A 27,995-nucleotide genomic window follows, 5' to 3' on the forward strand; every position below is an offset into this window, starting at 1 on the left:
CGGCCCCTTTTTGCCTTCAGTCCTCGGCCCCTTTCTGCCCTCAGTCCTCAGCCCCTTTCTGCCCTCAGTCCTCGGCCCCTTTCTGCCCTCAGTCCTCGGCCCCTTTCTGCACTCAGTCCTCGGCCCCTTTCTGCCCTCAGTCCTCGGCCCCTTTCTGCCCTCAGTCCTTGGCCCTTTTCTGCCCTCAGTCCTTGGCCCCTTTCTGCCCTCAGTCCTTGGCCCCTTTCTGCCCTCAGTCCTTGGCCCCTTTCTGCCCTCGGCCCCTTTCTGCCCTCAGTCCTCGGCCCCTTTCTGCCCTCGGTCCTCAGCCCCTTTCTGCCCTCGGTCCTCGGCCCCTTTCTGCCCTCGGTCCTCAGCCCCTTTCTGCCCTCGGTCCTCAGCCCCTTTCTGCCCTCAGTGCTCGGACCCTTTCTGCCCTCGGTCCTCGGCCCCTTTCTGCTCTCACACAGTATAATGTTCCCCCAGAATGTTCTCATTATATGTTTCCCCTTATTCTCTCCAGTAATTGTATTATTACAGCGGATTCTTTATGATGTTACATCGTCATCGTCTCCCCATTCAGGTCCCTACAATATCGGATCCTCTCAGTGGAGATCTTCTATAGAAGAGAATTCTCCTGATTGCCCCGTGAAGGATGTATATGGACAGGGACAAGATGGCGCACAGGATATTACACCTCACCCTAGAGATCCTCTTCCGGCTTACTGGAGAGGTGAAAGATTCTGATGACGTCACATTATATCATTCTTATCTATGGGAATAACAGATGGACAGAACTGGAGAGGTGAGGACTCTGGAAATGTCTGGAGTGAGATTTATTACTGTGTCTCTCCATAACCAGGATTACACAGTAGTGAAGAAGACCTCTAGTGAGCGCTGTCAGGCCCCTGTGTCTGAGGGATGGGGAAGACCCCTGAGCCCAATCATGGGGCCTCCACCTCACCCCCCGATACATGAGGACATCAATGACTAGAAGATCCTAGAACTCACCTACACGATGATTGAGCTGCTGACTGGAGAGGTGACACTGCTGGGAATGCTGGGACATTATACAGTAACGCTATGAAGGGATCGGGGGTCACGGTATCATTGTATGTGTCAGGTTCCTATAAGGTGTCAGGACGTCACCGTCTATTTCTCCATGGAGGAGTGGGAGTATTTAGAAGGACACAAAGATCTGTACAAGGACGTCTTGATGGAGGTTCCCAAGCCCCTCACATCACCAGGTAATAGACAGGACTAAATACACACGGCCTATAATTATCTGTATGTAAGGAATGAATTCAGTCCCTGTATGTGTCTCCTCCAGGTCTATCCAGTAAGAGGACAACACCAGAGAGATGTCCCCGTCCTCTTCTCCCACAGGACTGTAAACAAGAAGATCCCGATGTTCCTCAGGATCATCAGGTAGATGGAGAGAAGGTGCCATGAAATCTCCCTATGATGTGTAGACGGCTGTGAAGGTCTTGTGCTCAGTCTTGTTTTATCCACCAGTATTATATGCGTTATACTTGTGTAATGAGAGCGGTGGAGATGGCAGGATTAGAGCTGATCATAGATGGGACTTCTCCATCTGTCTGTGACTTTTGGGACACATTTATACCATGCTCTATGCTGAGCTCTTACATCAGGGTTCTGTTACGGGGGTATTATGACAGAAAGAGGACGCCCCTATTCCAAAGGTCGCCGCAAACACAAGCACTGGTTGGATCTGCTTTGCCTTCCAATTATCTGTGCAGACTATCCTTGTGCTCACCCTGCTATGGTTAGCAGACTCTTGTGTTTTTCTCTGCTTACCGTCCTAAGTTTTCTTAGCTGTTCTGATTTTCTCCACTTCCATCTGGTTTAAGAACTCACCTCTTTGCCTTAGTATTCGCCAGTGTTAGCTTGCCATTCCATGTTCCAGGCATGGGGGTGTGAGTCATGGAAAGAGAAATATCGTAGTATCATAGTTTTTAAGGTTGAAGGGAGACTTCAAGTCCATCTAGTTCAAACCGTAGCCTAACATGTTGATCCAGAGGAAGGCAAAAAAAAACCCCAATGTGGCAAACAAGTTCCAATGGGGAAAAAATTTCCTTCCTGACTCCACATCCGGCAATCAGACTAGTTCCCTGGATCAATACCCTGTCATAAAATCTAATATACATAACTGGTAATATTAAATTTTTCAAGAAAGGCATCCAGGCTCTGCTTAAATGTTAGTAGTGAATCACTCATTACAACATCATGCGGCAGAGATAGTCTCACTGCTCGTACAGTAAAGAATCCTCGTCTGTGATTATGATTAAACCTTCTTTCCTCAAGACGTAGCGGATGCCCCCGTGTTCCAGTCGCAGGCCTAGGTGTAAAAAGATCTTTGGAAAGGTCTCTGTACTGTCCCCTCATATATTTATACATTGTGATTAGATCCCCCCTAAGCCTTCGTTTTTCCAGACTAAATAACCCCAAGTTTAATAACCTGTCTTGGTATTGCAGCCCACCCATTCCTCTAATAATCTTGGTCGCTCTTCTCTGCACCCTCTCCAGTTCAGCTATGTTCTTCTTATATATCGGTGACCAGAATTGTACACAGTATTCCAAGTGCGGTCGCACTAGTGACTTGTACAGAGGTAGAACTATATTTTTTTCATGAACACGTATACCTCTTTTAATACATCCCATTATTTTATTAGCCCTGGCAGCAGCTGCCTGACACTGTCCACTAAAGTGAAGTTTACCATCCACCCATACACCCAAGTCTTTTTCTGTGTCTGTTTTACCCAGTGTTCTACAATTAAGTACATAATCATAAATGTTATTTCCTCTACCCAAGTGCATGACCTTACATTTATCTACATTAAACTTCAATTGCCACTTCTCAGCCCAATCCTCCAATTTACATAAATCTCCCTCTAATATAAAATTATCTGCCTCTGTATTGATTACCCTGCAGAGTTTAGTATCATCTGCAAATATTGAAATTCTACTCCGCATGCCCCCAACAAGGTCATTTATAAATATGTTGAAAAGAAGCGGGCCCAATACTGACCCCTGTGGTACCCCACTATGAACTGAGACCCAGTCCGAGTACGTACCATTAATAACCACCCTTTGTTTCCTATCACTGAGCCAGTTTTTAACCCAGTTACACATATTTTCCCCTATCCCCATTATTCTCATTTTATGTACCAACCTTTTGTGTGGCACCGTATCAAAAGCTTTTGAAAAGTCCATATACACAACATCCACTGCATTTCCCTGGTCCAGGCTTGATCTTACCTCTTCATAGAAGCTGATCAAATTAGTTTGACAGGATCGATCCCTCATAAACCCATGTTGATACTCTGTCATAAGGTTATTTTTCTTGAGATACTCCAGTATAGCATCTCTCAAGAAACCCTCAAGGATTTTACCAACCGTAGAGGTTAAACTTACCGGCCTATAATTTCCCGGCTCAGTTTTTGTCCCCTTTTTGAATATTGGCACCACATTTGCTATGCGCCAGTCCTGCGGTACCGACCCTGTTATTAAGGAATCTGAGAAGATTAAAAAAAATGGTCTATCTATCACAGAACTCAATTCCTGTAGTACTCTGGGGTGTATGCCATCCGGGCCCGGAGATTTGTCAACCTTAGTGATTTCGAGGCGGCGGCGTACTTCCTGCTGGGTTAAGCAAGTAATATTCAAGGGTGAATTTATGGTATCACTGGTCATGTCATCTGCCATGGCATTTTCTTGTATAAAAACCGTAGAAAAAAAGTCATTCAGCAGGTTGGCTTTACCCTCATCCCCTTCCACCATTTCACCAAGACTATTTTTAAGGGGGCCAACACTATCGCTTTTCATTTTTTTACTGTTTATGTAGTTAAAGAATATTTTAGGATTATTTTTACTTTCTCTTGCAATGAGTCTCTCTGTCTCAAACTTAGCTAACTTAATTTGCTTTTTACATATTTTATTTAATTTTTTATAATTATATAATGCCTCATCACTACCTACCCTCTTTAATTCTTTTAAGGCTTTCTGTTTTTCTTTTATTGCTTCCCTTACAGCTCTATTTAGCCATAGGGGTTTCCTCCTATTTCTAGCATGTTTGTTCCCATAGGGTATATTTTCTGCACAAGCCCTATTCAGGATGCTCATAAAAGTCTCCCATTTGCTTTGTGTACTTTTATTACTTAGTACATCATCCCAGTTTATTGCACTAAGATCATCTCTCAACCGTTTAAAATTTGCTTTCCTGAAGTTTAGTGTCCTTGTAGCCCCTCTACTAGACATCTTACTAAAGAATACATGAAAACTTATTATTTTGTGATCACTATTCCCCAAGTAACCCCCAACTTGTATATTTGATATGCGGTCTGGCCTATTGGTTAGTACAAGGTCTAGTAGTGCTCCCCCTCTTGTGGGGTCCTGTACCATTTGTGAAAGGTAATTATCTTTCATATCAAAAATCTATTTCCTTTGCTGGAACTGCAAGTTTCTGTTCCCCAATTTATATCAGGATAGTTAAAGTCCCCCATAATAATTACCTCTCCGAGACTCGCTGCTTTATCAATTTGCTTTATGAGGAGATTCTCTACCTCTTCCATAATATTCGGCGTCTTATAACACACCCCTATCAGTATTTTATTATTCATTTCCCCCCCCCTTATCTCCACCCATAGGGACTCTACATTCTCAGTACCCTCACATATGTTGTCACGCAGGATGGGTTTTAAGGATGATTTTACATATAGACACACACCTCCCCCTCGCTTATTTGTACGGTCATTCCTGAATAGGCTATAACCCGGTAAATTAACAGCCCAGTCATAGCTCTCATCCAGCCATGTCTCTGATGTCCCCACAATATCATAATTTTCTTCCAACAATATTAATTCTAATTCCTCCACCTTATTTGTGAGGCTTCGGGCATTAGTGTACATGCACGTTACGTATGACTCTGTACCTGTATTCCTGCTTACTGTATTAACTGTCCTAACCCTTCCCCCCGTACCACCCCCAATTTCATTACTTGTGCCCTGGTCACTATCTGCACTACATTCCCCTTCTATAAAGTGAATACCCTCGCCCCCCACTCCTAGTTTAAACACTCCTCCAACCTTCTAGCCATTTTCTGCCCCAGCAGAGCTGCACCTTCCCCATTAAGATGCAGCCTATCCCTAGCATAGAATCTGTAGCCAACTGAAAAGTCGGCCCAATTCTCCAGGAACCCAAAACCCTCCTTCCTACACCAATTCCTGAGCCACCTGTTAACCTCCCTGATCTCTCTTTGCCTCTCTGGTGTGGCTCGTGGCACAGGTAGTATTTCCGAAAATACCACCTTTGAGGTCCATGCTTTAAGCTTACAACCTAATTCCCTGAAATCATCTTTAAGGACCTTCCACCTACCTCTAACTTTGTCATTTGTGCCAATGTGTACAATGACCGCTGGGTCCTCCCCAGCCCCTCCCAGTAATCTGTCAACCCGATCAGCGATGTGCCGAACTCGAGCGCCAGGAAGACAACACATTTTGGATTTGATCCTAGAGATTGTTGCTTGGAAGTTTGTTTGGTGTAGTGGTATTCAGTATCTCCCTTTTGACTTATTTTGCTTCCCTTCTCCTTTTACCCACCGGTTCTTTTGGAATGCAGGTTTTTTTTCACTTGTCTGTGATCTTCCCTTTGTGTCATTATCATAAAGCAGGACTAGTGTTCCTCCTGCCCTGCTCACTACACGGTTGTAATTAGGGTAAGACAGAGATAGACACGGAATCGACACACAAGGGGAGAGAACCTGTCTTGGAACATCGAGGAGCTCAGGGTTGGTCAGAGTAAGTGACAGAGGTTATCTTTCCTGTTCTTCCCTAGAGGCAGTAGTTCCCACCCCATCTTTTTCGCTGGGCACCGCTCAGCCTCTTGGTGGAATGCGACAACTAGGGACTGCCTTAAATTGGTACTTGGTGCCTACAGCATAGTCAAACCTTATGGCTCTGGTGATGACTAGGTACTCACTTAATCATATCCCTTCGAGTAAGCCTGGTTAAGGTGCAGTGAGGCTACGTAAGAAAAAGATTTCAGCTTACCATAGGTCACCGTGCTCCAGGACTTGAGAGTGCTCGTGTTCCTCCAGATCGGCCAGGCTGGTGAATGACTGGAGAAAAGTGAAGAGTGGACCCAGCACCAAAGATTCAGAAATATTAAAATGTCAAAGTTTATTGCATATTAAAAATTACAAAAAGGATACAAAAAGAGAGACCACTCATAAGGGCACCTTACGCATTTCGGACAATAAATAAAAACAAGTCCTTAATCATAGGTGAATATGCATAGGTAAGACACGTTTTAAATACCCAAAGACAAAATCTCAAATGAAGCACAGACGAACAGGAAAACGCCCATATCCTGCAATGGGGGGAGGGTGAAACAAATTAGCTAAGAAAGCCGGGAGACGGTTGTAATAGCTAGATAAAGACTTGGATTTCTTTTCGCTGCAGAAAACAGATTATAGAAAGTGGATGAAAAAATATATATCTACAGTACATCGCTCCTGAGAAATAAATAATAAATGGGAACAGAAACAGATCTAATGGGCGGCACGGTGGCTCAGTGGTTAGCACTGCAGTTTTGCAGCTCTGGGGTCCTGGGTTCAAATCCCACCAAGGACACTATCTGCAAGGAGTTTGCATGTTCCCCCTGTGTTTGCGTGGGTTTCCTCCGGGTACTCCGGTTTCCTTCCACACTCCAAAGACATACATATGGGGACTCTAGATTGTGAGCCCCAATGGGGACAGTGTTGCCAATGTATGTAAAGCGCTATTAATAGCGTTATATAAATGAATAAAATTATTATTATTTTAAATACACACCTCGTTATACAGAAAACCTATTAGTGGGAACAGTATCCTACACGCCCATAGTAGCCATGTAATTCATACTAAACACAGTCTACCTATCGGGGAATTCTTGAGGGCCCGCCGCCTCTGTTCTGACGATAACACTTATGAACAGAAGAAGAATCGTATTCGAACACGTTTTCAACAAAGAGGATATTCCAATAAATCATTAAATAGAGCTATTAGTATTGTGAATACCAGATCTAGAGCAACATCATTGGAGGATAAAATCGATTCCAGAGACTGGAAAAATGAAATTACTTTTTCTACCCCATAGAGCAAGAACTTTGAGAATATTAAAAAAATCTTTTACAAATTTACTACCATGCTATATCAAGATCCCGTGATGGCTACAATCATGTCTCAAGGAGTTAATGTAGTGGCAAGAAGATCCAAAATCATTGGCAATATTATATCTCCTAGCCTATACCTATCGGAAAAACCTAAGGACACATGGCTTACAACACTGGGATCATATACAGTGCCTACAAGTAGTATTCAACCCCCTGCAGATTTATCAGGTTTACACATTCGGAATTAACTTGGCATTGTGACGTTTGGACTGTAGATCAGCCTGGAAGTGTGAAATGCACTGCAGCAAAAAAGAATGTTATTTCTTTTTTATTTTGTTTTTTAAATTGTGATAAGTTTATTCAGAGGGTCATTTATTATTCAACCCCTCAAACCACCAGAATTCTGTTTGGTTCCCCTAAAGTATTAAGAAGTATTTCAGGCACAAAGAACAATGAGCTTCACATGTTTGGATTAATTATCTCTTTTTCCAGCCTTTTCTGACTAATTAAGACCCTCCCCAAACTTGTGAACAGCACTCATACATGGTCAACATGGTTAAGACAAAGGAGCATTCCAAGGCCATCAGAGACAAGATCGTGGAGGGTCACAAGGCTGGCAAGGGGTACCAAACCCTTTCCAAGGAGTTGGGCCTACCTGTCTCCACTGTTGGGAGCATCATCCGGAAGTGGAAGGCTTATGGAAGTACTGTTAGCCTTCCATGGCCTGGACAACCTTTGAAAGTTTCCTCCCGTGCCGAGGCCAGGCTTGTCCGAAGAGTCAAGGCTAACCCAAGGACAACAAGGAAGGAGCTCTGGGAAGATCTCATGGCAGTGGGGACATTGGTTTCAGTCAATACCATAAGTAACGTACTCCACCGCAATGGTCTCCGTTCCAGACGAGCCCATAAGGTACCTTTACTTTCAAAGCGTCATGTCAAGGCTCGTCTACAGTTTGCTCATGATCACTTGGAGGACTCTGAGACAGACTAGTTCAAGGTTCTCTGGTCTGATGAGACCAAGATCGAGATCTTTGGTGCCAACCACACACATGACGTTTGGAGACTGGATGGCACTGCCTACGACCCCAAGAATACCATCCCTACAGTCAAGCATGGTGGTGGCAGCATCATGCTGTGGGGCTGTTTCTCAGCCAAGGGGCCTGGCCATCTGGTCCGCATCCATGGGAAGATGGATAGCACGGCCTACCTGGAGATTTTGGCCAAGAACCTCCGCTCCTCCATCAAGGATCTTACGATGGGTCATCATTTCATCTTCCAACAAGAGAACGACCCAAAGCACACAACCAAGGCCTGGTTCAAGAGGGAAAAAATCAAGGTGTTGCAGTGGCCTAGTCAGTCTCCTGACCTTAACCCAATTGAAAACTTGTGGAAGGAGCTCAAGATTAAAGTCCACATGAGACACCCAAAGAACCTAGATAACTTGGAGAAGATCTGCATGGAGGAGTGGGCCAAGATAACTCCAGAGACCTGTGCCGGCCTGATCAGGTCTTATAAAAGACGATTATTAGCTTTAATTACAAACAAGGGTTATTCCACAAAATATTAAACCTAGGGGTTGAATAATAATTGACCCATACTTTTATGTTCAAAATTTATTAAAATTTAACTGAGCAACATAACTTGTTGGTTTGTAAGATTTATGCATCTGTTAATAAATCCTGCTCTTGTTTGAAGTTTGCAGGCTCTAACAGGCTTTAGCATCTTATCAAACCTGCTAAATATGCAGGGGGTTGAATACTACTTGTAGGCACTGTAAATGCGGTACTAGCCGTTGTCACCTATGTTGCCATATGGATAAAACTACTTTCTTTAAGGATAATCAGGATACCATACATACGATTACCTCCTTCATTAACTATACCACGACGCATGTCGTATATAAAGCGACTTCTTCCCTGTGTAACAAATATTATATAGGTTGCATTTCCAGAACTTTCCGAAAACGCATATCAGAACATAAAAACATTCCGGCATATGCACATCATGCGGTTTCAGATCAGAATAAAAAATATAGATCCATGTCAGGACTAACAAGACATTTTAAAGAACATCATGATGGAGATTTTACTCACATTAAGATTACTGGCATTGAAAGGATAAATCGTCCACACCGTGGGGGAAACTGGTTTCAATTACTCCTCTATGCAGAGGCGAAGTGGATCATGAAACTAGATGGCTGACATCCAAATGACCTGAATTACCGCTCTGATTTACGATATATATTATGATCGTGTATGGACATACGTATGTATGTATTCTAGGTATACGCATGTGTGTGTGTGTGTGTGTATGTATATGTATATATATATATATATATATATATATATATATATATATATAGCTGAATGTGTGTATGTGTGTGTGTATGTATGTATGTATGTGTGTGTGTATGTCCGGGATTGGCATCTGCACCGTCGCAGCTACACTCACGCTTCTGGACCCCGAGAGCGTCATAGGCTATGTTTTGAGGGGAAATTTTAACCCTGCTCTTTACAGTTATTCGCCAAAATACCTGCCTCCATTAAAGCGAATGGAGCTGGGAGCCACAGTGCAGCCAGAACTTCAGAAGAATGCGCAGCCACGCCCTTATATGGAATGTTGGCGTGTCTCAATGCAGCCAGGGAAAGAGGCAGACACAGACAGGGAAAGAGGCAGACACAGACAGGGTAAGAGACAGACACAAAGAGACAGACACAGACAAAGAGACAGAGTGACAGGGAAAGAGACAGAGAGGGAACGAGACAGGTTAAGAGACAGACACAGACAGGTAAAGAGACAGACACAGACAAAAAGACAGAGACAGGGAAACAGACAGACAGGGAAAGAGACAGACAGGGTAAGAGACAGACAAAGAGACAGACACAGGGAAAGAGACAGAGGGAAAGAGACAGACAGGGAAAGAGACAGACAGGGAAAGAGAGGGAAAGAGAGAGACAGGGAAAGTGACAGAGATAGATAGATAGACAGGGAAAAAGATAGACAGACAGGGAAAGAGATTGAGACATACGGAGAAAGAGACAGAGACAGACAAAGAGATAGAGAGAGAGAGACAGAGAGATATATACAGAGGGGGAGACAGACCGAGAATGGGAGAGAAACAGAGAGACAGTTACTATCCCGGGCGTTAATGCATTCTATTTATACATTCTATTACGGGAATGTTAATACATTCTATTTTGCTAACAACAGTTATTAACCTGGGCGAAGCCGGGTAGTACAGCTAGTGTATGTATGTGTATATATATATATATATATATATATATATATATATATATATATATATAAATAATGTATATGTATTTTCCCTATACATATACCTTTATATGTTTTCCCTTGTTTATGTTTTTGGTGTTCTATTATTATTATTTTTTCATTTATACATATATCTATTCATTATTTATTTATTTCTCTCAGGAGGGATGTACTGTAGATATATATTTTTTCATCCACTTTGTATAATCTGTTTTGTGCAGCGAAAAGAAATGCAAGTCTTTATCTAGCTATTACAACCGTCTCCCGGCTTTCTTAGCTAATTTGTTTCACCCTCCCCTCATTGCCGGATATAGGCGTTTTCCTGTTCGTCTGTGCTTCATTTGAGATTTTGTCTTTGGGTATTTAAAACGTGTCTTACCTATGCATATTCACCTATGATTAAGGACTTGTTTTTATTTATTGTCCGAAATGCGTAAGGTGCCCTTATGCGTGGTCTCTCTTTTTGGATCCTTTTTGTAATTTTTAATATGCAATAAACTTTGACATTTTAATATTACTGAATCTTTGGTGCTGGGTCCACTCTTCACTTTTCTCCAGTCATACACCAGCCTGGCCGATCTGGAGGAACATGAGCACCCTCAAGTCCTGGAGCACAGTGACCTATGGTAAGCTGAAATCTTTTTCTTGTTTTTCTTACGTAGCCTCACTGCACCTTAACCAGGCTTACTCAAAGGGATATGATTAAGTGAGTACCTAGTCATCACCAGAGCCATAAGGTTTGACTATGCAGATAGTAGGCACCAAGTACCAATTTAAGGCAGTCCCTAGTTGTTGCATTCCACCAAGAGGCTGAGCGGTGCCCAGCGAGAAAGATGGGGTGGGAACTACTGCCTCTAGGGAAGAACAGGAAAGATAGAGGGATGTACTGTAGATATATATTTTTTCATCCACTTTGTATAATCTGTTTTGTGCAGCGAAAAGAAATGCAAGTGTTTATATAGCTATTACAACCGTGTCCCAGCTTTCTTAGCTAATTTGTTTCACCCTCCCCCCATTGCAGGATATGGGCATTTTCCTGTTCTTCTGTGCTTCATTTGGGATTTTGTCTTTGGGTATTAAAAACATTTATTACCTATGCATATTCACCTATAATTAAGGACTTGTTTTTATTTATTGTCCGAAACGCGTAAGGTGCCCTTATGCGTGGTCTCTCTTTTTGGATCCTTTTTATAATTTTTAATATCCAATAAACTTTGAAATTTTAATATTACTGAATCTTCGGTGCTGTGTCCACTCTTCACTTTTCTGCAGTGAGGCTACGCCCCTTCTCCGTGACCTATTAGCGTTATAGGTTTACATGTAAATCTCCAAATGGCAAGATTCAGGTGAAACCCCCAAGGGATCCATTCACTGTAATGAAGCAGCAGTGTTAGTCTGGTCTCCGTCTGGCCTCTGTTCAGCGGTGTCTGTCTTTTTTCAGAAATGCACAAAACTGTGGCCAACCATTCTTTTTCTGCACACTTAAAAAAAATGAACACCACCGGATGATAGGCCAGAGACAGTACATAGTGTGTCCATCTGCCTCCTTATAGGGAATGTTCCATTCAGGGTTTCATCTGAATCTCGCATTTCAGAGATTTAACCCCCGTGTAAGTGCTCAGTGTAGAGAGCAGGATAACTGTGAGTCACACCTTGCTGCGATCTTTGGGAGGCAGAACAAACAAATCAACAGCAGGTCAAGAATTTATTTTATATGGTGAGGTATAAGTGATTAGGGTTTATATCGGGTTTTTTACGTTTAGCTACTATCACACACTAAAACAACCATTAAAAAAAGGTGTTTTTTTCATATTTTGAGAGCTACAATTGTTTATTTCTTCTACGAGTCATGTGGATGGGTTTTCTTTTTACGGGATGTGTTGGCGTTTTTATTTGTATCATTTTCAGACACATTTTTTGATCACTCTTTATTGTGATTCTTGAGAGACAGAATGAACAAAAACCAACAATTCAGAAATGTATTTATCTTTCATGTCTTTCTCCGTGTGGTAAAAGTGATGAGTCGGCTTTATTCCTCGGGTCAGTACGATTACAGCAATACCACATTTATATTTATTTCATGATTTGTTTCCTTCACACAATTAAAACTATTTTATAGGAAAAAAAAATGATTTTGCATCGCTATTCTGAGAGCTATAACTCTTTGATTTCTCCACTGATGGAGCTGTATGGTGGCTTGTTTATTGCCGGATGAAACAACCTTTTCATGGATACCATATTTAATTACATGTGATTTTTTTTTTTTTAAACTTCTTTTTATTAAAATTCAAAATACAATATGCATGTCAAAGATAATAACAAAAGTTGAGACATTAATATATCAAAATAAGCCCAAACAGTCCCTAACCCCCCCCCCCTTCCCCTCTCTACGTGCGCCCTCTAACTTATACCGTCTATTATTATGGAATTGGGCACTTATAAGTCCTAACAGGTACCACGATGTGCACTCATATTGAGATCTAAGCCTGGCTCTAGTGACATCTGGTAACATGGGTATGAACGGGGACCATATTTCAAAAAATTTCCTTGTCAGCTTTTCTTTGTCTGAAAGAGCGCCAAGCCAGTCCATTTTACATATGAACGTGACCTTTGTTTGAATGTTTGGTAATGATGGAGGTTCCGGACTAAGCCACTTATATAATATACTAATATACTTTTTCTAGTGACCGTGGCCCATATAATAAGAGCTGCTTTAGTACGTTTTGTTATTTTTAGCTGGTCTTCCTCAGGAATGTTGAAGATGGCCCATTGTGGCGTCAATGGGAATTTAATGTCATATGTTGTTTAAGACTGAATGGACGCTCCTCCAAACCCCCCGAATCCTCGCACACTCCCAAAGGTGATGAAATAACTCTGTCTTCTCCACGCCACATTTAGAGCATACATAATTTGTTGCTGGTTTTATATTTGATTGAATATAGGGGGTGACGTAGGCTCAATGAAAATTCATCAGTGCCATGTCGGTGTAACTGCTAGCTGATATCAATTTCCTTTGAATCAATGTTGCTTTCAAGACATCCTCACTTTTATATTCCGGTATGACCTCCCCCCACTTAAAAGGCCTCTGACTCCTGTCTCCCACCACCAATATGATCTTAATCTTGCATATATATGACTAGTTGAGAAAATCTGCGTCCTAGCTTGTCTCAGAAATTTATCTAGGTCTGTCCCTCGCTCAAGTAGTGGTTTATTAGCGATACATTTCTGTGCAAAACTGCGAGCTTGGAGGAACAAAAAAGGGTTTCCAGCAAAAACTTGGAAGCGTTGTGCCAGTGTCTCATAGGGGAGAATTAAATATCCAGGGTCCAGTAGGTCTGCCACATAGACACACCCTGCCTCGCCAATGTATCATATTGTGATGGAGTCCTGCCCTTAAGGAAGCTCGGGTTCCCCATAAAAGGCTGGAATGGCGAGTCCCAGGCGCTTGCCCCACACAATTTCCGTATCCTTCTCCATGTTAAAATCGTCTGCCATATTGTTGGAAGCTCCCTAATCTCATTTGGAGTTTCATCACCCTTCAGTTGCATGGGATTTTATTGTGGTTTATTCCTCTTTTTCACTGACAGTTTGATGAGAAAACATTACTTTTTTCCATTTTTATTCATTTAATTTTGTTTTATGGTGTTTACTGAAGGATAACTAATGTGACAGATTTATACTGTAGATTAGAGTGTTCTGGATGCAGCAATACCAAATATGTGGTTTTTTTTCTTTATTTTTGTTTTTACATAAATATACGTAATTATTGGTAGAATATGTCTTTCTTTTGTTTTATTTTTTTTTTATATTTTTTTTAAAAAAATCCTCTTTTTCCCCACTTTTTTTTTTTACTTAGTACCTATATGGGGCATCAACTTTTATTACTCTGACCATTGGTATAATGTTTTACAATCCACCCATATTGCAATACACTACACCTGTCAGTGTGATGCTGACAGAATGCCTGTTAGACATGTTCCAGGCATGGTCTAACACAACACCATAGCTGGTAGATCTGAAGGTCATCATTTCACCTGGGGTTGCCATGGCAATAATTGGACCCACGTGATCACGTTGCGGGAGCCCCGATCGGGTGGGAGAGAGTGCATTCCCTCTCTCAGCCTCCTGAATGCTGCAATCGCAATTAATTGTAGCATTTAGGCAGTTACACAGCCAAGGACAGTACAGGCACCATAGCCAGGACATATCAGTACATCCATTTGCGTGAATGCACTGCTAAATAAGTCGTACCAGTACATCCAATGTCAGAAAGGGGTTAAACCGTATAGAATTACAAAAGCAATAAAATGTTTGTTTTTTTTTAATTTCACCTCTCTGTTGTGGAAATATTAGCAATCTAAGTACTGGCACATAATGAGTTCATTTTTTTTTATTATGTCCAACTGGGTATTAGTTACTCTCCGGTGGGGGCTTGTGCGTCTTCTGCCTGTATGAGTTACCCAATCATAAGCAGGCAGCCAAAACCTAGAGTGCGAACACCTCCCACCATAGCTTAGGTTTTTCAGTGTGTGAGATGTAAATATACAACTCTGATCTCCTGGTCTGACCTCCTGCATGATTAGACAATGCTGGGTATAAACCACAGATGACTCACACCTTTCAGATAAGAACTACTCATTGCCTGTCCAACTTGTAATCTGTGGATGAATATTACCATACTAGAAGGTGGCCCGATTCTACGCATCGGGTATTCTAGAATTTACGTATTGTGTAGTTCATGTATGATTTTTGTTATATATATATATATATATATATATAGATGTTGTTGTGTGTAGTTACCAAGTGTTTGTGTAGGGCGCTGTACATGTTCTGAGTGTCGCGGGGGGTGAGAGCGGTGTTGTATGTGTGTTGCGTGTGTTGCGTTGTTTGTGGAGCGCTGTGTGTCTGTAGCGTTGTGTGTGTGTGTGTGTGTTGTGCGGTTTGTGTGTGTGGTGTGTTTTGGGGGAGGTATGTTTTGAGCAATGTGTGTGTTGTGCAGTATGTGCGTATATTTGTGTGTGCAGCGTTGTCTGTGTGTGTGGGTGTCTGTGTAGGGCGTTGTTTGTGATTCCTAGTGTGTGTGTGTTGTGCAGTGCGTGTGTGTGTGTTGGGGGGAGGTGTGCACCTCCCATCGTGCTCCATCCCCCATGCTGCGCACCCCCCATCGTGCTGCATCCCCCATGCTGCGCACTCCCAAACGTGCTCCATCCGCCATGCTGCGCACTCCCAAACGTGGTCCATCCGCCATGCTGCGCACTCCCAAACGTGCTCCATCCGCCATACTGCGCACTCCCCATCGTGCTGCATCCCCCATGCTGCGCACTCCCAAACGTGCTCCATCCGCCATGCTGCGCACTCCCCATCGTGCTCTATCCGCCATGCTGCACATTCCCAAACGTGCTCCATCCGCCATGCTGCGCACTCCCAAACGTGCTCCATCCGCCATGCTGCGCACCCCCTATCATGCTCCATCCGCCATGCTGCGCGCTCCCAAACGTGCTCCACCCGCCATGCTGCGCACTCCCAAACGTGCTCCATCCGCCATGCTGCGCACTCCCAAACGTGCTCCATCCGCCATGCTGCGCACTCCCAAACGTGGTCCATCCGCCATGCTGCGCACTCCCAAACGTGCTCCATCCGCCATGCTGCGCACTCCCAAACGTGCTCCATCCGCCATACTGCGCACTCCCAAACGTGCTCCATCCGCCATACTGCGCACTCCCCATCGTGCACCATCCGGCATGCTGCGCACTCCCAAACGTGCTCCATCCGCCATGCTGCGCACTCCCAAACGTGCTCCATCCGCCATGCTGCGCACTCCCAAACGTGCTCCATCCGCCATGCTGCGCACTCCCAAACGTGCTCCATCCGCCATGCTGCGCACTCCCAAACGTGCTCCATCCGCCATGCTGCGCACTCCCAAACGTGCTCCATCCGCCATGCTGCGCACTCCCAAACGTGCTCCATCCGCCATGCTGCGCACTCCCAAACGTGGTCCATCCGCCATGCTGCGCACTCCCAAACGTGGTCCATCCGCCATGCTGCGCACTCCCAAACGTGCTCCATCCGCCATGCTGCGCACTCCCAAACGTGCTCCATCCGCCATACTGCGCACTCCCCATCGTGCACCATCCGGCATGCTGCGCACTCCCAAACGTGCTCCATCCGCCATGCTGCGCACTCCCAAACGTGCTCCATCCGCCATGCTGCGCACTCCCAAACGTGCTCCATCCGCCATGCTGCGCACTCCCAAACGTGCTCCATCCGCCATGCTGCGCACTCCCAAACGTGGTCCATCCGCCATGCTGCGCACTCCCAAACGTGCTCCATCCGCCATGCTGCGCACTCCCAAACGTGCTCCATCCGCCATGCTGCGCACTCCCAAACGTGCTCCATCCGCCATGCTGCGCACTCCCCATCGTGCACCATCCGGCATGCTGCGCACTCCCAAACGTGCTCCATCCGTCATGCTGCGCACTCCCAAACGTGCTCCATCCGTCATGCTGCGCACTCCCAAACGTGCTCCATCCGCCATGCTGCGCACTCCCAAACGTGCTCCATCCGCCATGCTGCGCACCCCCCATCATGCTCCATCCGCTTGGGAGTGCGCAGCATGCCGGATGGTGCACGATGGGGAGTGCGCAGTATGGCGGATGGAGCACGTTTGGGAGTGCGCAGTATGGCGGATGGAGCACGTTTGGGAGTGCGCAGCATGGCGGATGGACCACGTTTGGGAGTGCGCAGTATGGCGGATGGAGCACGTTTGCTCAGCCTCTCTCCTTCCAGCCTCCCTCAGCATCAGCCTCCCCATCCCAGCCTTCCCCAGGTTCAGCCTCTCTCCTCTCAGCCTCCTCCAGCACGCCGTGCTCCTCTGCCGACACTCACAGATCCGATCGCATACACTCACACACACCCACACACACCCACCCGATCGCATACACTCACACCCACCCGATCGCATACACTCACACCCACCCGATCGCATACACTCACACCCACCCGATCGCATACACTCACACCCACCCGATCGCATACACTCACACACACCCGATCGCATACACTCACACACAAAGACACACACACTGACGATATTGCACATACGCGCTGATACTCACAACATCCGGGGATATCACATGCTTCTGGCCATGTGATCCCCCGGCAGGTCCTGGAAGCTCACAACAGCACAGTATTGCCGCCGAGAAGCAAGCGATATCCCAGGATGTTGTGAGTATTTGGATGCGATGTGATGTGTGAGGTATGTGTGAGTGTGATCTGATTTGTGTGTGTGTGTGCTGTTATGTGTGTGCTGTTATGTTATGTATGTTCCGCAGCTGCAGGACCTTGATGTGTGGATGCGATGTGATGTGTGTGTGAGGTGTGTATGAGAGTGAGTGTGAGCCGGTGTACACTGGTAACTATGATACACATCGGGTAACTAAGGGACCTTAGTTACCCGATGTGTATAATGGTTACCAGCTTTCACGGCCTCCGTTAAGATCCCAGCATCGCAAGGTTATGTCTGGCGCTGCCGGGATCCTGACGGAGCCGGTGTAGAAGCAAGCGATATCCCAGCATGTTGTGATGTGTGAGGTGTGTGTGAGAGTGAGTGTGAGAGTGAGTGTGATCTGATGTGTGTGTACTCACCTGGGAATCGGAGCCCCGTGTCAGTTGGGCGGCCAGAGCGAGCGTGCATTGCGTGAGGGGGGCGGGGCCTGCAGAGAGCCGGGGCGAGAGGCCAATCCGTGTGGGGGGGCGGGGCCATGGCGAGCCCAGCGGCCAATCAGCTTTGTGTCACCGTAAGGACACAATTTCGGAGCATGACAGACAGACAGATAGACAGACAGACAGACAGACAGAATAAGGCAATTATATATATAGATATTGGGTGTCCTTTTAGGATGTACTTATACAGTGCTGGTCAGCCCGCCTGATCTAATAGTATGAGCATCACTAAAAGGCTGGTGACCAGTCACTGTGCACCACACTTATTTGAGTGAATGACACCCTATACAGGCCTTATCTGTGTACATTTATAATACTGGCAACAATTCCCACCATGAATGGTAATATTGTGACCTTTGTTGGTAAATATGGCTGTCTTTTCAATGCTCTGAAATCAGTTTTGCTCTATTAGTCTAAAGCCTCATTCAGAAACCCATGCAGCACAGACATCTGAATGAGGCTTTACACTGACATAGAAGAGCTCAGTTTGCAGAGTGCAGTAAAAAGAAAGTAACAGGAAAGTCAGCATCTACTTACAGTCCGTGTATCGAATCACATGTTATACATTCCGCTGAGACATCTATCTAATCCTATATTGTGAGATACAGTTGCCAGAGCCATGTATCTAATCCTATCATGTGTGATTGCTGTGCTGTGTATTTACTGTTATGCAAGATACAGTCCATAAATCTTATCCTATCATATGAGATACAATCGGCTGATCTGTATATCCTATTATGTATGAAGCTGACTCCTGAACTGTCTATTTACTGCGACTTAAGCGCTGCAGCCACATTGATATGACTGCTCCGCTCAAATCTCTGTAGAGACCAGTGAGCAGCACAGTGACAACTAACAAAATTTGCAAAAATTGTATAGTAATATAACCGCTCTTCAGTTATAAACCGTCAATCCATCGGGTCTTTAGGGTGCTTTACACGCTGCGACATCGCTACCGATATATCGTCGGGGTCACGACGTTAGTGACACACATCCGGCTCTGGTAGCGACATCGCAGCGTGTGACAACAAGGAGCGACGATCAACGATCTCAAAATCGTTCAAAAACTTGTGATCGTTGACATGTCGCTCCTTTCCTTATTATCGCTGCTGCCACAGGTACGATGTTGTTCGTCGTTCCTGCGGCTTCACACAACGCTATGTGTGACACCGCAGGAACAAGGAACATCTCCTTACCTGCGTCCACTGGCAATGCGGAAGGAAGGAGGTGGCGGGATGTTACGTCCCGCTCATCTCCGCCCCTCCGCTTCTATTGGCCGGCCGCTTAGTGACACCGCAGTGACGTCGCTATGACGCCGAACGCACCTCCCCCTTGAGAGAGGGATTGTTCGGCAGTCACAGCAACGTCGCTGACAAGGTATGTGCGTGTGACGCTGCCGTAGCGATAATGTTCTCTACGGCAGCGAGCACCAAATGTCGCACCAACGACGGGTGTGGGTGCTATCGCGCACGACATCGCTAGCAATCGCTAGCGATGTCGCAGCATGTAAAGTACCCTTTTCAGTTTCTTAATCTGTTGGGCCGCACCAACCATAACTTCCCATAAACTGTTCAGAGATGGGACTATTTTCCTTCAGCAGAAATCTTCCTTAGAAAAGGAGCCCACAAGTTCTCTGTAGGATTTAGGTCAGGTGAGGAAGGAGCCGAGTCAGTAAATATCAGTTTTCTTGAAAGATACAGACTTATTCCTCCACCACTGCTTTATGAATATTTCTTTGAAAAACTTGTTATGGAGAGTACTCAGGGGGCGCAGCAGGCAGATTATATAAGTGCGATTCTGTTGTTTTCGGGATGATACTCCTGTGTTTCCTTTAGTCTCTGATGACATCACTGCAGCTACGTTACTGGTCACAGCGGTGATGCCACTATGTATGACACGTGACATCACCGTGGCCCTCAATTTGCTGTAACTCATGTGACTGTGACATCACTGTGACCTCAATCACCGAGGATCCATCCTCACTGGATATTAACCTTATATTTCACTCCACACACAATCTACACGTTCTGTCTCCTCATATGTTTCCCCTTATTCTCTCCAGTAATTGTATTTTTACAGCGGATTCTTTATGATGTTACATTGTCATCTTCTCTGATAGATACAGATGACCCATCTATGAGAGGCAGGAAGTGAGGAAATCCATCTGCCCTAGGTCCTCGGCCCCTTTCTGCCCTCGGTCCTCGGCCCCTTTCTGCCCTAGGTCCTCGGCCCCTTTCTGCCCTAGGTCCTCGGCCCCTTTCTGCTCTCGGTCCTCGGGCCCTTTCTGCTCTCGGTCCTCGGCCCCTTTCTGCCCTCGGTCCCTTTCTGCCATCGGTCCTTGGCCCCTTTCTGCCATCGGTCCTCGGCCCCTTTCTGCCATCGGTCCTCGGCCCCTTTCTGCCATCAGTCCTTGGCCCCTTTCTGCCATCAGTCCTTGGTCCCTTTCTGCCATCGGTCCTCTGCCCCTTTCTGCCCTCGGTTCTCGGCCCCTTTCTACTCTAGGTCCTCGGCCCCTTTCTGCGCCCCACACAGTATAATGTTCCCCCAGAATGTTCTCATTATATTTTTCCCCTTATTCTCTCCAGTAATTGTATTATTACAGCGGATTCTTTATGATATTACATCGTCATCTTCTCCCCACTCAGGTCCCTACAATATCGGATCCTCTCAGTGAAGATCTTCTATATAAGAGAATTCTCCTGATTGACCCATCAAGGATGGATATGGACAGGGACAAGATGGTGGAGAGGATATTACACCTCACCCTAGAGATCCTCTTCCGGCTTACTGGAGAGGTGAGAGATTCTGATGACGTCACATTACACCATTCTTATCTATGGGAATAACAGATGGACAGAACTGGAGAGGTGAGGACTCTGGAAATGTCTGGAGTGAGATTTATTACTGTGTCTCTCCATAACCAGGATTACACAGTAGTGAAGAAGACCTCTAGTGAGCGCTGTCAGGCCCCTGTGTCTGAGGGATGGGGAAGACCCCTGAGCCCAATCACGGGGCCTCCACCTCACCCCCCGATACATGAGGACATCAATGACCAGAAGATCCTAGAACTCACCTACAAGATGATTGAGCTGCTGACTGGAGAGGTGACACTGCTGGGAATGCTGGGACATTATACAGTAACGCTATGAAGGGATCGGGGGTGACGGTATCATTGTATGTGTCAGGTTCCTATAAGGTGTCAGGACGTCACCGTCTATTTCTCCATGGAGGAGTGGGAGTATTTAGAAGGACACAAAGATCTGTACAAGGACGTCATGATGGAGGATCCCCAGCCCCTCACATCACCAGGTAATAGACAGGACTAAATACACACGGCCTATAATTATCTGTATGTAAGGAATGAATTCAGTCCCTGTATGTGTCTCCTCCAGGTCTATCCAGTAAGAGGACAACACCAGAGAGATGTCCCCGTCCTCTTCTCCCACAGGACTGTAAACAAGAAGATCCCGATGTTCCTCAGGATCATCAGGTAGATGGAGAGAAGGGGCCATGAAATCCCCCTATGATGTATAGATGGCTGTGAAGGTCTTGTGCTCAGTCTTGTTTTATCCTCCAGTATTATATGTGTTACACTTGTGTAATGAGAGCGGTGGAGATGGCAGGATTAGAGCTGATCATAGATGGGACTTCTCCATCTGTCTGTGACTTTTACAATATTTGTTTCAGGGGGAAGATCTGCCCCATATTAATACTACAGAGACATATGTGAGGGGTGATGAGCGGAGTAAAGAGGAGATTCCTACAGATAACCGCCCAGGTGAGTAGTGACCACTAAATGCAGAGAAGTCACAGATTCTTCTCAGTCATCGGCTGCTACGATGTGGAACTCAAAAGAATTGAAAATAACTAATCCTAAAAATAAGGCGTAAGAGGTTCCCGTACATCCTAGACATGGGGAATGTGCAGTTTATAGTGGAATGTTCACATGTTCCATATTATTTACACTGGTGAAATCGTTGATTTCTTGTATATTAGTGGATTACAGCACTTATGTGCAGGTATATTCTAAAATAATATATAAGCAGGAGAACGAGAGTCAGAAGGTGCCAAAAAGTAAATATCATTTTATTGTTACAATCATAAATGTGCAACCAGCAAAAAAGGAGATAAAAGCACAGAGGGGTGTGAAAAAACATAAGCAGGACCGCCAAAATGAATGGTATTAAGGGATGACCAGTTACATGAATAGACCAGTTACATAAATAGGCGGCGCTGCCTTCTCCCTCCCTGAGGAAGCCGAACTTGAGCACAGGGCTCAAATAGGCGAAACGTACGTTGGTGGGGTATGGGGGAGCCTCTTTTTGCATATTCAGGATCATACACTGGCCACTTTAATTTGGATATGCTGCCTCATTTAAATGATTGGACCAGACTCTATTTATGCATTGGGGGGGTCTGAGCGGGCTATTCATATGTATTTATGCACATGCACTTTATATGTATTGTCCCTTCATTATTCGCTCTGATATTTCCCATGTATGTTCTATTCATGTAACTGGTCATCCCTTAATACCATTCATTTTGGCGGTCCTGCTTATGTTTTTTCACACCCCTCTATGCTTTTATCTCCTTTTTTGCTGGTTGCACATTTATGATTGTAACAATAAAATTATATTCCCTTTTTGGCACCTTCTGACTCTCGTTCTCCGGCTTATATATATGTCAGTTTGAGTCTGTGCAATGTTCTTATTGACCAACCTGGGCTAGATTTTGCCCAGTATGATTTTTCATACTGCTGTATGGGGGTCCCTATATTTAATATATTCTAAAATAAGACACATGTACAAAACCTCTAGAAGCAGAGTGGTGCTGGACACCCCCTTTAAATGATAAGGGTTTATTAGAATCGGTGTGGAAAAATGTTGCTGTATACAGGCCAGATACAGGGGTGGCTAAAAACACCCCCCCCCCCCCCCCCCGCGATAGTTTTCCTGCACGTGTTTTACTATTTGGTTACTTAAAATGGTTGCCTAGATCTCTTGTACGGAGTATAACAGCATTTTTCTGCACCTGATTGTCAGGCCAAGATCGAAGAAGAGCACTAGAGTAGTTGCCCTGAAATGGCAATGGATTTAACAGGGGAGTAATGCTTATATTATAATAATAATAATCTTTATTTCTATAACGCTAACATATTCATATTTACAATTCAAAGGTTCATGTACAAACAATCATAAGTAGTTAAGCCCCTCCCTCTAAAGGGTAAGCCCAGGTCCCCCTGTGATCCAGTGTTTTCACTACTCCCATTTGCTGCCTCTATATTGGCCACAAGCGTTACAGCAATGACTGGCACAGAGCAAAAGAGTCTGAGCAGTGATTAGCTAGTAGTAACGATTACTCTGGCTGCAGCATTAAGGATTCATTGGAGAAGGGAAAGTCTAGTGAGGGGGGAGGCCAATTAATAGAGAATTACAGTAATCAAGGCAGGAGTGGGTCAGGGCCACAGTGAGGGTTTTTTAGTTGTTTCTATAGTGAGAAAGCGGGGATCCTAGAGATGTTTTTCAGATGCAAGTTGTCACGGGTTGATAGGGGTACACAGGGAAGCCTATACTGGCCCTAGGGTGAGCGTAGGGGCTCAGCCTTAACATCTGGAGGTACCCTTGTTGGTAGGGAGGCCCAGGCCTCTAACCTAGGTCATATCTCCTGTCCCTGTCCCTGATGTTAAGACCCCCTCCACAATCCATCACCCGGGGGAAGGGACAAGAACCAAAATAAACACCCCACTAACAAATATGATAAACAGGGGTAACAACTACTCGTTCACATGGGAACCACACACAAAGGAGCCACTAACAGTGCATGAGGGGAAATAAACAGAAAAGGGGGGGAAGGAAACGCACTACTGGGGAACATCCATAGCATTTAACCAGCACACCTAGAACTGCTGCAGCAAACACCAATGCTGCAGCCCACAACACAAGTCTCAGAGAGAGGAAAATAACAGCTCCTTCCACCTCCTGGCCAAGCTTCCAAATGATGAAAATAACCTGAACCCTCTGGTGGAAGTTGAGGGTATTTATAGGGCCTGGGCTTGGTCCCAACTGGAAACACCTGGTCAGGAGCTGACATTAACCCTTTCCTCCCCAAAGGAAAGGGAGTCCATTTAATAAACTGAGTCCCACAAGAAAAAGTGAGACTCGGACTCAGAACTTGTCACCAAAATCTGCAACAGTGGAAAGTTCATGACACAAGCGACAAGACTGACCGAGAGATTGTGTATAGGAGGTGAAGGGAACATCGGTGTCAAACATAACACACAGATAGCGAACCTGCTGCCTAGGCGTTATCATGGTGCTGCACACAGAGAGGGAGATGTCAGGGTTAGGGAGGTTAGTAGACAAAGGGAGTAGAAGAAGTTCAGTTTTGGAGAGGTTAAGTTTCAGAAAGAGAGCAGATATGATGTTGGAGACTAGAGACAGACAGTAACTGGTGTTCTGTAGTACAGCAGGGGTGAGGTCAGGGAATGAGGTGTATAGCTGTGTATATTCATTTATCACAATCTTCCACATTTTTAACCACATGATAAAACCACTTTACAAATTTACTTTCCAGTTTTACACTTTCTTCAAAGTCAGAGCTTCTTCGTACATAATTGCAGTGCTCCTCCATTCTTCAGTAAAATGCATGTAGCTGTCAGGGATTGTGTCGGACAGACCCCTCTTATAGGACTGAATGACAGGCTCATTTACGATTCTCCACTAAGAATCTTACTACAAAATAGTTGTGACCGACGCTCTGAGACATGAACCTAGGGAGATGCTGAATTCAACACTGAATTGGGAAACTGCTAGAGCCGATCCTGGTGGCCTGATATCATTCTCTAGTGGTCCTTGCTCCGTAGTCTTCAGTTAGAATGTGAACTGTTTTGTCACCATTACCTTAGTGAATAATGAAATTTTGCAGCATGACTTGCAATTTTAATGGACTTTGGATATAGTTAAAAAATAAACTATACATTATTGAAGAGGTATTAACAGTGTTATTCTTGACAGGTGACTGTATTAGGAGATCAGAGGGGCTTCTGACTTCTTCAGACATTCTATCATATCATCTTGGTGTGCCACAAGACACATATGAAGAACATTGCGTTATTCCAGCTGTATCCTCAACGCTTCAGAGCAAAGATGTACCATCTGATCCTATTAAACAGGTCCTATCTTCTGATTCATCACAGGCTATTAAGGAAAATAAAAGTCACAGAAGAGGAACGAAGACATTTTCATGTTCAGAGTGTGGGAAGTGTTTTAATTGTCAATCAAACCTTGTTGTACAGAAGAGAACTCACACAAGGGAGAAGCCATATCCATGTCCAGAATGTGGGAAATGTTTTGGAAAAAAATCAAATCTTGTTACACATCAGTTAACTCACATAGGACATAAGCAATTTTCATGTCCAGAATGTGGGAAATGTTTTACAACTAAATCAAATCTTGTTACACATCAGAGAACTCACACAGGGGAAAAGCCATATCCATGTTCAGAATGTGGGAAATGTTTTGGAGAAAAATCATATCTTATTACACATCAGAGAACTCACACAGGAGATAAGCCATTTTCATGTCCAGAATGTGGGAAATGTTTTACAACTAAATCACATCTTGTAAGACATCAGAGAACTCACACAGGGGAGAAGCCATTTTTATGTTTAAAATGTGGGAAATGTTTTACACATAAATTAACTTTTGTTACACATCAGAGAACTCACACAGGGGAAAAGCCATATTCATGTTCAGAGTGTGGGAAAGATTTTACTCGGAAATCAGGTCTTCGTTTCCACCAGAGAATTCACACAGATGTGAAGCCATATTCATGTTCACAATGTGAGAAATGTTTTACACATAGATCAAATCTTATTACACATCAGAGAATTCACACAGGGGAGAAGCCTTTTTCATGTCCAGAATGTGGGAAATGTTTTAGAATTAAATCAAATCTTGATACACATCAGAGAATTCACACAGGGGAAAAGCAATTTTCATGTTTAGAATGTGGGAAATGTTTTGGAAATAAATCAACTCTTGTTACACATCAGATAACTCACACAGGACATAAGCTATTTTCATGTCCAGAATGTGGGAAATGTTTTGCAACAAATTCACATCTTATTACACATCAGATAACTCACACAGGACATAAGCCATTTTCATGTCCAGAATGTGGGAAATGTTTTACAACTAAATCACATCTTGTTACACATCAGAGAACTCACACAGGGGAGAAGCCATTTTCATGTTTAAAATGTGGGAAATGTTTTACACGTAAAGTAACTCTTGTTACACATCAGAGAAATCACACAGGGGAAAAGCCATATTCATGTTCAGAATGTGGGAAAGATTTTACTCGGAAATCAGGTCTTCGTTTCCACCAGAGAATTCACACAGATGTGAAGCCATATTCATGTTCACAATGTGGGAAATGTTTTACAGATAGATCAAATCTTATTACACATCAGAGAATTCACACAGGGGAGAAGCCTTTTTCATGTCCAGAATGTGGGAAATGTTTTAGAATTAAATCAAATCTTGATACACATCAGAGAATTCACACAGGGGAAAAGCCATTTTCATGTTTAGAATGTGGGAAATGTTTTGGAAATAAATCAACTCTTGTTACACATCAGAGAACTCACACAGGAGATAAGCCATTTTCATGTCCAGAATGTGGGAAATGTTTTACAACTAAATCACATCTTATTACACATCAGAGAACTCACACATGAGATAAGCCAATTTCATGTTCAGAGTGTGAGAAAGATTTTAATGTAATATCAAATTTGGTTGAACATCAGAGAATTCACACAAAGGAGAAGCCATGTTCATGTTCAAAATACGGTAAAAGTTTTGTGTGTAAATCACATTTGATTAAACATCAAAAAAATCACACAGGGAAAAAGCCATATCTTTGTGGAGAATGTGAGAAATTATTTTCTTTCAAAACATCTCATGTTAAATATTAAAGCGCTCACATAGGTGAGAAGTCATTTTCATACCCAGAAAGTGTGAAATGTTTTATTTATTAAATGTTTATTCTTTTTATCAAAAATTAAGAATTTAAGTAACTTTTTTGTTTACCCCACAAAAAAATGTAAGAACCAAAAAACTTACAAAATAGCAATTTTTTGTATTGTACAGTAATTTTCAAAAGTTTAACAGGGAAGGATACAGTAAAAATCAAAACAATAGATTACATAGCTTGGGGGAGGTAGGGAGTAGAGATGAGCCACCCCCCTAGAGTTCGAGTTCGGTTCGTCGAACGGTGCCCCGTTCGACGAGCCGTTCGACGAACCTCTCGAACCCCATTGAAAACAATGGGAGGCAATCACAAACACCTAAAAACACCTTGAAAACACCCTCAAAGTTGGCCAAAAGGTGACAAACCACTCCCAAGACAACACAAACACATGGGAAAGTGACAAGGACAAATACCCATGCGAAAACTAAACAGCTGGATGAAGAAAAAGAGGAGGAGACACAGATATATGAGTATATGAAAGGGAACATCGATGCCATTACTGTGCAACTTGAGCCTTGCTCATTTTAGGCTTCCAATCTGGATAAATTGCCTGAGCGAGCCAAGTACGCCTTGGGGATCTTGTCGTGTCCCGCAGCCAGCGTTCTCTCACAACGTGTCTTCAGTGCTGCTGGGGGTGTGCTGACAGATAAGCACACGCGTCTGTCCACTGACAATGTGGACATACTAACATTCACCAAGATAAACAAGTCATGGCTCACAGAGGACTTTTCTTCCCCTGGGTCATCCAGGGGAGGCGAAAAGCATGTGTATTTTTGAGAGTGCTTCATGCAAAGCATCTTTTTCATCTTGAAGATGGG

The 27,995-nt window shown here is 44.2% G+C and overlaps 1 pseudogene; it reads left to right on the forward strand.

Moving 5' to 3' along the window:
- Positions 1 to 372: 372 nt before the first annotated feature.
- On the forward strand, positions 373 to 27,152 carry LOC142258961 (uncharacterized; annotated as a pseudogene).
- Positions 27,153 to 27,995: the final 843 nt, after the last annotated feature.

This window comes from Anomaloglossus baeobatrachus (genome assembly GCF_048569485.1).
Source record: "Anomaloglossus baeobatrachus isolate aAnoBae1 chromosome 5 unlocalized genomic scaffold, aAnoBae1.hap1 SUPER_5_unloc_2, whole genome shotgun sequence".
NCBI lineage: Eukaryota > Metazoa > Chordata > Amphibia > Anura > Aromobatidae > Anomaloglossus > Anomaloglossus baeobatrachus.